The 12,164-nt window shown below is 40.7% G+C and overlaps 1 protein-coding gene across 4 annotated transcripts in view; it reads right to left on the bottom strand.

Moving 5' to 3' along the window:
• Positions 1-12,164, bottom strand: part of unc5a (unc-5 netrin receptor A) — a 125,688-nt gene that overhangs the window by 44,211 nt on the left and 69,313 nt on the right. The window lies entirely within an intron of this gene.

The raw sequence follows: 12,164 nt of genomic DNA, 5'->3' as shown, positions 1-12,164 counted from the left end.
GCAGAATAAACAAGCAGAGAACCATAATCATATATAAACAGAGTGCTTGTTAACTGAGGAAAATGAGAAGAGAGCCTCACAGCTATCCTTGGTGTAATTTGGAGGGCGTTAAAACGGCAACAGTTGGGAAGGAATGAGCAAGCACTGAACATACACTACAAACAAAAATACCTAGGATGATGCTGTGATGCAAAATCAGCTTAATTTCTTTAAGACGCAGTAAAGACAACCCTTCTCTAAACAAACTGTCCAAACAATATAGTGTCTTGTCTCTTGCCTCAATCCCTGCTGGGTGTCCTACTTCATTCTGAGAGATGAAGAGATTGACATGTTTTCCCCTCCTTGAGGAACGAGGGGTGCTGAACCTCTGCTATAAACACAAAACATTTTACAGTCGCAGAGGACGCGTCCCAGGGACTGACGCAGCAGCATACACAGAGCTGTATATTTCAGTCTCAACGGAGTGCGCGCTCTTCAACTGCCATTTACATAAAAGCACTTTGTGACACTCTCACAGCTCCCCTCGCACACTTGATCCGTCTGCAGTGATCACTTCCAGCTCCAGACTGAAGCCGACTGAAGCTTGACTAAGTGGCACCTATCATGCCATCAAAAGCTACGCGACCGTTATGTAAAGCACTTCTGCTGATGCTGCGTATTCATCAAACCGAGTTTGTAAGTTTTCGTAAACTATTCGAGGCAAACTGTGCAGGTCTTGTGTGAATGCACGGTGTCCGAGCGGTGACATGAGCTTGTCGAGGGAGGAAAGTGGAGAAGCTCTTTTTTTTTGCCGATAGCCATACGGTCACAAGTACCTGTGATGTATTAGCTTAGTCTAAATGCGGTAGAGTTCTCTACATGTGATCACAGTAAATGTGAGTACACGTGCAGCGAATCCAATCCCTGAGGCGCCACTCTGAGCATCAACAAAGCCCCGTGCTGTGCGCAAGATGTCACCAGCATGCTTGTGTGTGTGTGCTTCACTCTCAGAAAGTGATATTTGTATGTTCATGTTGGCTCATAATAAACAGTACAGCCCCCCAAAAAAACCTGTTTTGAAATAAAGTTCTGGATTGAATGATTCACTCATTTATTTACTTTCTCGCTCTCAAATCTGTCAGATGTGTGTGTGTGTATGGCTGAGAGAGTGCCTAAATGGTAAAGCAAATGGCTAAAGTAACTGGGCACGACAGAGAATGAACAAATGGAGCAGAAAAAAGCATCTTTCTTCATTCAGCATGGCAGCATATTTGGCTTTCCCCCTCAAAGAAATAAAACAAACTAACATATGCAGGTAACAGGAACAATAGCATTCAAATTCTCTACATAGGCAATCCAACAGATTTTCCTGCAGTTACATTTTGCATATTCTCAACAGAAAGTCAGCTGCAGTGTCGAACATAATGAAATTGAACTGTTTACATCTACACTTTTATTTTCAGTACATGCTGCGATGTGCAATTTATATCCTGTACAGGAGGAAAGGATTTATGAGGGGGGGAATTGTTTTATTTAGTTTTTCATTGTTTTAGAGTGTGTGTGTGTCTTGCTAAGAGAGGCGATGTGTGCTATAAATGGACACAATAGTAAAGTTGCAGTGTGGAGGATAAAGATAGAGAAAATCAATCTGAAGAACGCCCCCAAACCTGAAAGTTAAATGAAAGTCAAGTCTCGGAAAGTGTCACAGTCTTGGAAATATTTGATCGCTCTTGATTTAGACTGAGCTGGCGGCAGTTTACACAAGATTATTTGAAAAAATATATTTGAATTCATACATTTGAAATTTGGCAGTGAGCCATGTTCAGTGCTTTGGATGGCCTCCACTTAGAGTAGAAATTAATTTGATTAATGCAAACCTGCTCTTTGTTGAGCTAGAGGGTGAAAAGAATAAAGATCAGTATGGAGATGCAAAGCATGAACAATAGCAACCTGAGGTGAGAAATCCAAAGAGGAGCAATTTGAAGCTCTGCTTGCTAGGGTAATTGCATTCTGTTTCCTTATCTCTTCCTGTCTCCATAATTACCTGCTTTCTGTGTCTGACACCTTCCAGTAACACTGCTGTGAGTGACTCTGTCCAATTTCACTCCAATTAATAAGTAGGACAAAATAATCTCAACACTTTGTGAACAAAATGGGACTGTAATTTTTATAGCAGTTAATAATGATTGGACAGGCTCCTATTTACTGTTGTTTTCCAAACTCTACTCCACTGGGACAGCTGCAAGCAAAACAAAACTTCACGAGCATCACTCAGAGATGACTGATACAACTACACTATTGATTCATGGAAAGCTGTGCCTTTCTGGAAATGGGCTACTGACACACTTATGACTCAGTTATATCAATATTGATTTATAATAGTATGCTCAACTGCCTCCAAGGTGCTAGGAATTATAAAGAAGAAAGGGGAGGAAATTTACACTTCCTTTCCTGCAAGATGGCAAGCGTACACTTAACATTTCTGTTAAACGATAATTAAAACATGACACGATTCCCAGAGCCTTTAGTTTGATCTGCAGCCCATTTATAAATGAGCTTATATCCCAAACCTCAGTGAAATTACTATGAATTTAAAGGGGTGATTATGTGATTGACACTGTATGAATCCCGGGCTTACAGCTGGAGCCCCGGTGAGTTTATTTTTATTGGAGTGCAATGGGGCAACTTTGCAACACATTTCCACCCTTTGTAACATTGCAGTGAAATGAAGAGTGACTGGCAAAAAAAGCACAGTCACATACCAATTTTAGCGCCTGTCTTTTGATAGTAAATACCACTTCATACTCAAAATCCTTGTTGGGCAACGGTTAATAAATATGAATGACATGTTCTTTGATACACTGACACCAGACTGCAGTTCAAGGATATTTTACAAGACTCCTTTACTCACGATTTCTTCATTTACACTTCAAAGAAGGCAGTCTACAGCAAGTAAACTCTAAGCAATAATAAGGTTAACATGTTTATAGCCACAATATAGTAATCCTACATGTACAAAACAGAAACTATAAAAATCTGTGCTCATTATTTCATGACAAAGTAAAGCGTTATTTGCGGTATGGCTGGGTACAAGGTCCTGCAAGGGTGAAGAGGTTTGATTTCAGAGGTGGGCACAACACCTTGAAGTCATTAAAAAAAAACTGCTGCTTTTATTCAGTGTAAACACAGTTGCTATGTAACCTGCGGCATTTCTTACTTAATCCCATTTATTCCCCGTGGAACAATGTCACAAAAAGCTCCCTGCATTGTTCCCCATCCTTGGCAAAATTTTAAAAAAGTTAATCTTTGCCAGCTCATCCATCACAGTTTTGCACCAGGCCATTTTTGGTCCTCCAGGTTTCCAGGTTTTATTAATGCACTAACCCTACTTAAATTCAGTATTTCTACCTTACATAAAAAGAACATGGTCCTCTGTTTGATTGATGGGAGATTCCGGTGTCTTCTTGGAGCATAAAGTAACAACCGTGACTAAAATAGATACTTTTTTTAACCTGGAAAAAGTGCACGGAAGGTGGCAGGCCTCATGTCAGTAATGTCTTTATATAGGCTGCATATTCATTCTCAGAAACCTGCAGGTATTTTGTTTGAGAGGCAAAACCCAGGATAGAAAAGTCTACAAATCACTCGCTGCTGCTTGTAAATCCAACCCGAATAGACTGAACAATCAGTCGACAAAGTTTAAAGAGATTTTCGTGAGTAAATCAAAGTGACTGGAACTATAAAAAGTGTGAATGAAGACGACATCCTGCGCTTCAGTTCACCTTAACATTCACAGTCTGATAATTCATTAACAAACTGCAAGAGAGAGCATTCTAGTTTGTGTTTTAACAAATGAAAAAAGGAATAAAAAGACTGAAAGAGATGCAGAGTGGATGAGTTCATGAATTAACTGACCTTGCTATGGTATGATTGAGTCTTCAGGCAATGAAGTATAATGTAAGCTATTACTAGACCCACTGACACACACACACATACAAAGGACACACTAACATTTACTGTGGCAAAGACAAGATTACTTACATATATATCCCATTCAGACGTGAAAAAAGGAGTCGCACTGTGAGAGACATAAGCACATACATCTTTGTGTGTGTGTGTGTGTGTGAGAGAGAGAGTGGGTAGGTAGGATGAATTTCCCCCTGAGCCAACAGGCGCTCGACATACAGAGGGTAAACATCATTGGACTCAATCCCGGGTGAGTCGATATTGGGCTTGTCTGAGTGCGGGACTTTATTTTTCTCTCCCTTACTCTTGTTTTCGCAGGATGTGACCTCAATTCCATAGGGGTCATTTGCTTATCAAAGGCAAGGACTGGAACTTGCAGGTCCTGAGTGTGTGTTCATTGAAACCAAGGAAATTCAATTAGGCGGCATCCCTACTGTGTGTAAGGCTGGGATTCATCAGTGGATAGAGGGGGATTAGGGTTGGGTGACTCTACATCAGGGGATTGCACCATTTCAAGGCAGAGAGTTCACAATGGTTGAAGGGGAGACATCACAGATAGACGGCTTTTGACAGTGCACTGTGTGCACATAATGGCAACCTAGTCAAAAGCGTGCTCGTAAAGTGTTTCATTTCCTCCTGCGATTCTTTTTTGTACCTGTAGCATCGGTGTCATCACTAGCACCACAAGTATCCAGCGCTTCTTTTCAACAGACCAACAATGCATTCTTTCTTAGACCAATTATTACTATTTCGACATGAAAGCAAGGCTGGCACCAAGTCAGACTGTAAAAAAACAAAAGTTTTTGAGCTAACAGCCTGTTGAAATCAGTCTAAAAACACAGTTACATAACAACCCGTGCACTATTTCATTGTATAAATAATCCCAGGTCAAAGAGCCAAGGGCGTAAGTGCTTTATCATCAAATCTTTAGACTTTCATTATCATGTAAAGCAGCGTGGTGATGGGTGGCTCATGCTACCTGACGTAGAGATGTGAGAAGGTGATGGCAGGTGGCGCCATAAGTGCCTGTCTCAAAACAAGGATAACGTGGCCTTCTGTGTGACGCATAGCTCTATTAAACAGCAAGAGAGATGGGGACAGGAACGGGGGGCGGGGGCAAATAGAAGCCGTGAGTTCACTGGGATTACAACAATCAGGCCTCCCATTCAGGGGAGCTGGTGAGATTGTGACTTCAGTCAGTGGGACAGTGTTTTGGGTCAAGGCTCTGCCTCCGGTTATGACCAGCTTTTCAAGAGCTTCTTTTGATTGAGCTGTCCATTTTCCACAATGAATGCACGCTGCAAGGCCCCTGCTGATGCTCTGAATGTCGTTACAGATTATTCATGGCTGACAAACAGGCGAGCAGGTAGCGCTCCAATCAATCCGGCTAGGTTCAGTCCAATGCCACTTCAAGGAGACTCTCAGGTAGAGCCTCGATGGTGAAGTGAGACAAGTAAATGCAGGACAGAAGAAACAACGATAAAAACTGTGGACTAAAAATGGACGAAATTCTCATTCTGGAAGTGCAGTGTCTCTTTAACTCTTTAATGCTCCCACTCATTATTTTTTTTTAAATAATAATCATCTACCAAACAGATTACCATTAAAAGTTGCATGCATTTATTTATTTAGATCTCTTTGTTGCCAAGAGCACTGTGTGGAATCTAATAATTTACATAAAACATGATGTATTTTTAAAAGATGAATAAATAAAATGTAAAAAAAACACAATAGTGTCTTATTCTTTCTAGTAGTTTTTTACAAATCACAGCTGAGCAAAGAACAGGATAGTTTTCTGTACACTTTAGTCTGAACACAGGCAGAAGTTGCGCAACCCCCAGTGATCAGAGTGAACTAGTCGATATCCAACTGTGATTGTACCTTATCACTGTAAATTAATTTAAAAAATCTATAAAAATATCACTTTCAACAAATATGCGATGAGATAAGGTTAGATTAATCATATTCACAACAGTTATAGTAAAAAAATGAATAAAAATCCATAATAACAGTGAGTACTATTACTGTAGCAATGCAGTTTTACAATCCATGGACATCGACAGTAGATGTGCACATTTTTGAGAGTCTGAAAACTAAACAAAGTAAAAAATATATAATAACTGATGAAATCTCAGCCTGAACAGGAGACTCAGAGATTCTAAGAGTAATTTTTCTGCCGCTATCTTCCTTAAGGGAGGCCCCCCTCAAAAGCTGTGGTTCTGCAACTGCACTGCACCCTGGGGCCCTTTTTTGTGGGGGCCTTTCACACTTCAACCAAGTGCTAGAGATGTCTTAATCATCTTCAGGTAAAGAGAGAGAAAAAAAAAAGGCTTAGATGATACTACTAAGATAACCCAACTCCTCCAACTGTGCTTCGACCTTACAGCGAAATGTGACAGGATGCAATTCTCAGTGAAAATCAGTGATTTTAGTAGTAATAACCAATAATGATGTACAAACTTTGCATGCCCAGAAGGAGTGCGATCTTCACTCTGCAAGGAATTACACTGCCATATTTACACCGCACTAAGTGTGCACAGGATTTCACAACAATGCACAAAAATGTTGCTCAAATTGTGTTTTTTACTAGCACAGGTATTCACAGGTTTGAACGTGATAATGAATCGTTGAAACGAAACTTCAGAATAGTTTTTCCGTGTCACCGAGCGGTGACATCACACGCCAAATGAGGTTTCCATTTGTGTTTCACATGCATATCTGGTTGCCAACCACCATAGAAAAGCCACAACTGATTAAATCAACTGGACATTAATTCACAGCAATAGATTTTTCTATTTACACTGTCCGTCCATAATTAGTCTGTCTAACCTTTCCTTAATAGCACACAGACACAGAGGCAGTGTTGTGATTTACCACAGTGCCCTTACCAAAGTGCCCTTGTTGTAATTACTCTCAATCCAATATCGTGACCCTGATGATTGGCAAGAGCAGAGTGTTCTATGTGCCACAGACTTCAGCCTGGGAGTGACTGGAACCTGCTCCTTTATCTCCCACATACACCTTGTCCTACCACGAATGAGAACACGTCAGAGGTGAAGGCCCTGAGCACTTTGCTTCTGCTTCCATTACATTCTGCAGAGTGGGAGGATCTGATAGAACGTTACCCTCATGAAAGCCCTGATAATTTGCTCAGGCTAACATGTTTCTCTCCTCCTTGTCTGACATGGCCTTGGGCGCCAAAGTAAGTAAGGAAAACTGCTTCAGGTAAGTCAGCCTGGCTCCCATCTGCTTGCCGAGTGCTCGGTGCCATACAAATTGCATTAGGGTTTTCCCCTCCCTACTCAGGATTGGTTGGTGCCTCTTGGGCCTTTGGCCGGCAGTGTTGTCTGAGTTAGAAGGCAGAGGTTTTTGGTAATCCAATGAAGGTGTGTGGGCGAATGTAAATATTCAGCACAACAACAAACAGCATTCAGTAAACAGCCTGAGGGAGCATAGAGGCTATGAAAGTCTTTGCACAAAACTAATTTTTGCAACATTTTTGAAGCATTTTCACATCCTAAGTTCAGATTTTCCTCTATAATAACATACATTTGTGGTTAATGGCTTGTATTGATTGTAATTAAATGAGCATTATGTTTGTATAGGCACTAATTGGCTTTCCAATTAACATGTTCACACTAAATCCATATGGTTTGACAACAAATTTCCAATTTACAACTCTCCATTTATCATTCTATTTAGCGTGTTCATCATGTGTTCATATTTGACACCATTCTAAACACCATGTGTCACATTTTGTGCATCAGCAATACTTCAGTTATTAACCGAGACAAGTCAAACAAAAAGTACAGTTCACAATATCAGACAATCTTGCAGGATTAGAGAATATTTTAGCATGTACCTTTCAGTAACACTTCAAACTCAGAGTGTTCTCACACTTAATCACTGTTCAGCCTCCGCACCTCTCAAGCAATGGGGAAAAAAAGATGCCAATATAATTGAATTCAATTTGTCACATATCATAAAAGAACAATGAAAGTGAAATGCATTTCTGTGAGTGCCTACTGTGAATTCTTAAACAAAAAAAAGAACAATAATGATACTAGTTAATGTGTAACAATAGTATAAAATAGTAATAAAACAACAACAACAAGCAAGCAATAAAGAGTCCTTGGTAGTGTCCTTATTTAGGATCCTTGTGGCCTGAGGGTAGAAGTATCCTTCTTTCTGATCATTGCAGAAAGAAGAGGCCGGTGGTTCAGAGCTATAATGATTCTCCTTGTTTAAGCTCTGCAGCGTTTGGTATGGATGTGTTTTAGGCAGGGTGAAGCACCACCTATTGTACACTGAGCCAAACAAACCACTCTTTGTAGGACCTTGTGGTCTTGTTTGGTGCGGTTTCCATCCCAGACAGTGATGTTCCCTATCAGGATGCTCTCAATCGTGCAGGCTGATAAAGAAAAAAAACAAAAAAAAAACGTCTGTTTTGCCTTCTTCGGTGACATCACGAGAATCCTCAGGCATCAACATGGTGTTTTAATGTAGACAGAGAACTGTTGTGCTTCTCAGAATCAATCTTTTCCCAAGACGTGTAAGAGAGAGTAATACCCTTGTTTCTTACCTACCACCCTTACACCATCACAGAGCGAGCAAGCCATTCTCCAGCAGAAAACAACAGTTGAAATGGGACGTACAGTACTAGGTAGACTCACATAAAATCAAGCAGTATTTCAGGATAGAAATGAAGAAAGTGGCTACATCATAAAAGTATAATGCCTAGAAGATGTTCACAGCCTCGATCTGTATGCCTGGTGTCTCACTTGATGTTGAGTCTACATGGTTCTCATTTAAAAAAGGTGGAGCTGTGTTGTTGAGTCCAGAATCAACTACGAAGTGACGCACGGGGGGACGAAGTGCTGCAGACTGAACATAGATTGAGCCTTTAAATATTCATTTCTTTGTTCAAATGTGACTGTATTCGTTATTAATGCAGTAGATGCAAGACAGAGAACTGTGAATTTTATAAATAATCTGATGCAGAAAACGGAAAAAAAATGCAGTGAATGTATAGAGCGGACCCATGAGCTTGGATTGATATCAGAGGGAGCAGATGTTGGGGGCTGGTGTTGGAATGAAATGCACGGATTCAGCAGAGATGAAACTTGTTTAAAAAGGAGAAAACATGAATTATGATTATAAAAAGACAAAAGATGTGCTGTTCAAAAGATTTGTCAAGAAAACAAACATGGCTACAATTAATTTCCATTCTACTTCTGATTAGTGATGACTGTTAAAGGTCTGAAACCCAAGGTGACACATGCTTGCTTATATTACCTGTTTCCTAAAAACAAAAAGCTTTTCATTCAATTTTCAAACATGTACTTTTGATTGCACTGTGATTGAATACTCGTGAGAGAGACTGCCTATTAAATACACGTTGTGTTGAGTTTTTTAAAAGGACGGAAAACAAACATCTTTAGAAAACAAACTCGCTCTAAAACAAGGTGAATGAATGAATTATTAATCTGAAATCGCAGAAAATCCTCCATATTGCATCCTGATGGCTCCCAGAGTTGGACTTCTGCTCTTGTTGTTGTCAGCACGCCTCATTGAACACCCGCTTCGATGAAAAGGTTTCTTTCAAACATGCGCAGCGTTTTCTTCCTTTGTGTATTTGTGGCTGATGCACTGACCACACGGTGCTGAAAGTGTTATATGCGGGCGGGAGCATGCTGGTAATTGACTTAGGTTTTTATTCCCTGAAACATGAGGCAGAACATATTTCCCTGCTTGTTTTTCACTCCGTCACCCACCTGACCTCAAATTCAGCAGGCTACACATACAACGTCCATCCAGTGTACGCTTACCTGAGACTGTGGAAAAATTTTTAATGCACGGTTTAGACATGTTTAGATGCCTTTGGATAGAAAAACAACATCCCAGCTTCAACACACCTCCTATTTGTGATGCTTCCAGATAAAATGCTCTGTGCCCATTTTCATACTTTACAAAGCACTTCATGAGGAGATTGAAGCTATTCTTCTTCCTTCACTACATAAAATAGTCTTTTCACTACACCATCACTATCCTATACCCAGGACACCCTGCAGCTCTAGTTTAAAAGGAGGATAGTGGTGAGTTGTTGATGTTTGTTCGAAATGTGTGTAAAATACCTATACTGAAAGCCTCCTTGGGGCCAAACACACAAAGCATTAACTGTCAGCTACTGAGCTCCTCTGCCTATCAAAAATCTCCATGGACTATTTAGCTGTCAGCTCCCTCACTACACCTCCCAGCTCCACTATTTTTAAACGAATTTGAGCAGAGCAGGTGTTGATTGACACCGCAAACTCCCCCTCTGTCTCCTTCTGTCAGCAGAACACTCGCGTCTTTTATTTCCAAGGGAGGTGGAGGTAAGTTGAAAGATAAAATTATATTACAGTAAAAAAAAAAAAAAAAAAAAAAAAAAAAAAGTAAGATGAGAAAAATATCAAAGTCCATTGACTATTATCAAAATAGCAAGGCAAGGAGGAAGTTTTCCGGCTCGTCTCGGCTCCATTCTGAATCCCCACCGTGTTAAAACGGCACAATTTAAAAGGCACATTGTAGAACCCAAGCACATTTGCAACTTTGGCCTCTATTTTCTCAGCATAAGGGCAGTACAAGTGGCCCGGGTAATGCATGTGCTGCTTTTCACTGCACATTTTATTCAGATGTCTCAGTCGGAGCACGGAAAGCTTAGAACTATAGTTAGACAGATCTGAGAAAATATTTCGATGAGTAGCGAGCCGCTTTCCATGAAGGTACACAAACTCCTGTGTGATTCTTTTTACTCATCATCCCTCCTGCAAAGCAGCAGAAAACAACAAGCGATCTATTATTATGTAAAACAATAAATTCAGCACGATCACATACTTTAAAAGCTTTTGTTGCACATGCCATGGTATACCCTGCACACAGACACAGACACAATACAAATGCAGGCTTGAAGGACTGTATTGATAATGTGTCTGTCTTTACCCGACTGGGTAAATAAATAACTCAAACTGTTGTGAAAGAAAGATCCACTAACACTGCTAAATGCATTCCAACTTCCAGCAAGGGCACAGCTTTTGTGAGGCTGACAAATACGAAATTACTCTGGAGAAAGCAGCGAGTTGGGCCGACGCAGGATATGTTTTGGTGGGAGGACAAAGGCTGTGCGCGTGGGAGATTGGAACGCCAGCGTTGTTGTTTGACAAATGGTAATTATCATTCACTTTTGTTCCACTAATTGCAGTTAATTTTGAAATTCATAATTCCTGCATGTCAAGACCAACTTCAGAGGAACAGATCTTACGTACTCCAATTTTCCAAAAAGGAATACGTCTTACACAAAGTGGGAGAAACTAACAAATGTGGCCCTTGCGTGAGTCAATCTCGGTGAGATCAATCAGCACAGCTGGTTCGGTTTTTAATTCCGCCTGCCTCTCTTTACTACCACTGCTCCAAATCACACTTGCACTTGTATCAAGGCCAAACAAACACAGACGTGAACAATTAAATCCACTTTGACTCCCGTCTCACTTTGGAGGTATGCTTCGCTTTTTGAGAAAGGTCTGCCTCCACACACGTGCACGCACGCACACACACTCGGATTGCAGACACTGTGCTGACCTGCCTGAGAAGCCTAATAGAACACGTTGGCAGATGTGTCACGGGAACAATTCACCTTGCCATCTGTTTTTCGGTGCTTCACCGCCAAATCTTTCTCTCTCTGTCCTGCAATCAAGGACAGAATGAAATACAAGTCCCATTATGGGGAAGCAGCTAATAATGCATTATCAATTAGTCCCCTTGGCTACTGATCGATGCTTAGCAGGTGGTACAAGGCCATTTTGTTCATTTAGGACTATATTGTCCTCTTCCACCCTGATTCTCTTATTTCCTTCTGTTCATTAGATCCCGGCTTGCAGGCCTATCAGGTTTTGCTTAAATTGCAGCAGGACTGTTCTTCAATATTCCATTAAAGATCATGTTTAATCACTGTTGTGCCGGCCCAGAGCCATTAGGAAGACTTTGTCCTGAATTCACCTGAATTTTGACGAAAACAAAATGACAGCGAGCCGCTTGCTGCTTTCACATTTGACTAAATGTCACTCATGCTAAGGGACCTCCTGTATATCTCTTGTAAAGGTAAAAAGGTATTTATCTACAGCCATGTTGTTGACCTATACAGAGAGAGATGAAAGAAAGAAAAAAGTGTACTACAGCAACAG

The sequence above is a fragment of the Larimichthys crocea genome, chromosome I (assembly GCF_000972845.2).
Source record: "Larimichthys crocea isolate SSNF chromosome I, L_crocea_2.0, whole genome shotgun sequence".
NCBI lineage: Eukaryota > Metazoa > Chordata > Actinopteri > Sciaenidae > Larimichthys > Larimichthys crocea.
The sequence above is the reverse complement of the archived record's forward strand: the minus strand, read 5'-3'. Positions and strand labels throughout refer to the sequence as shown.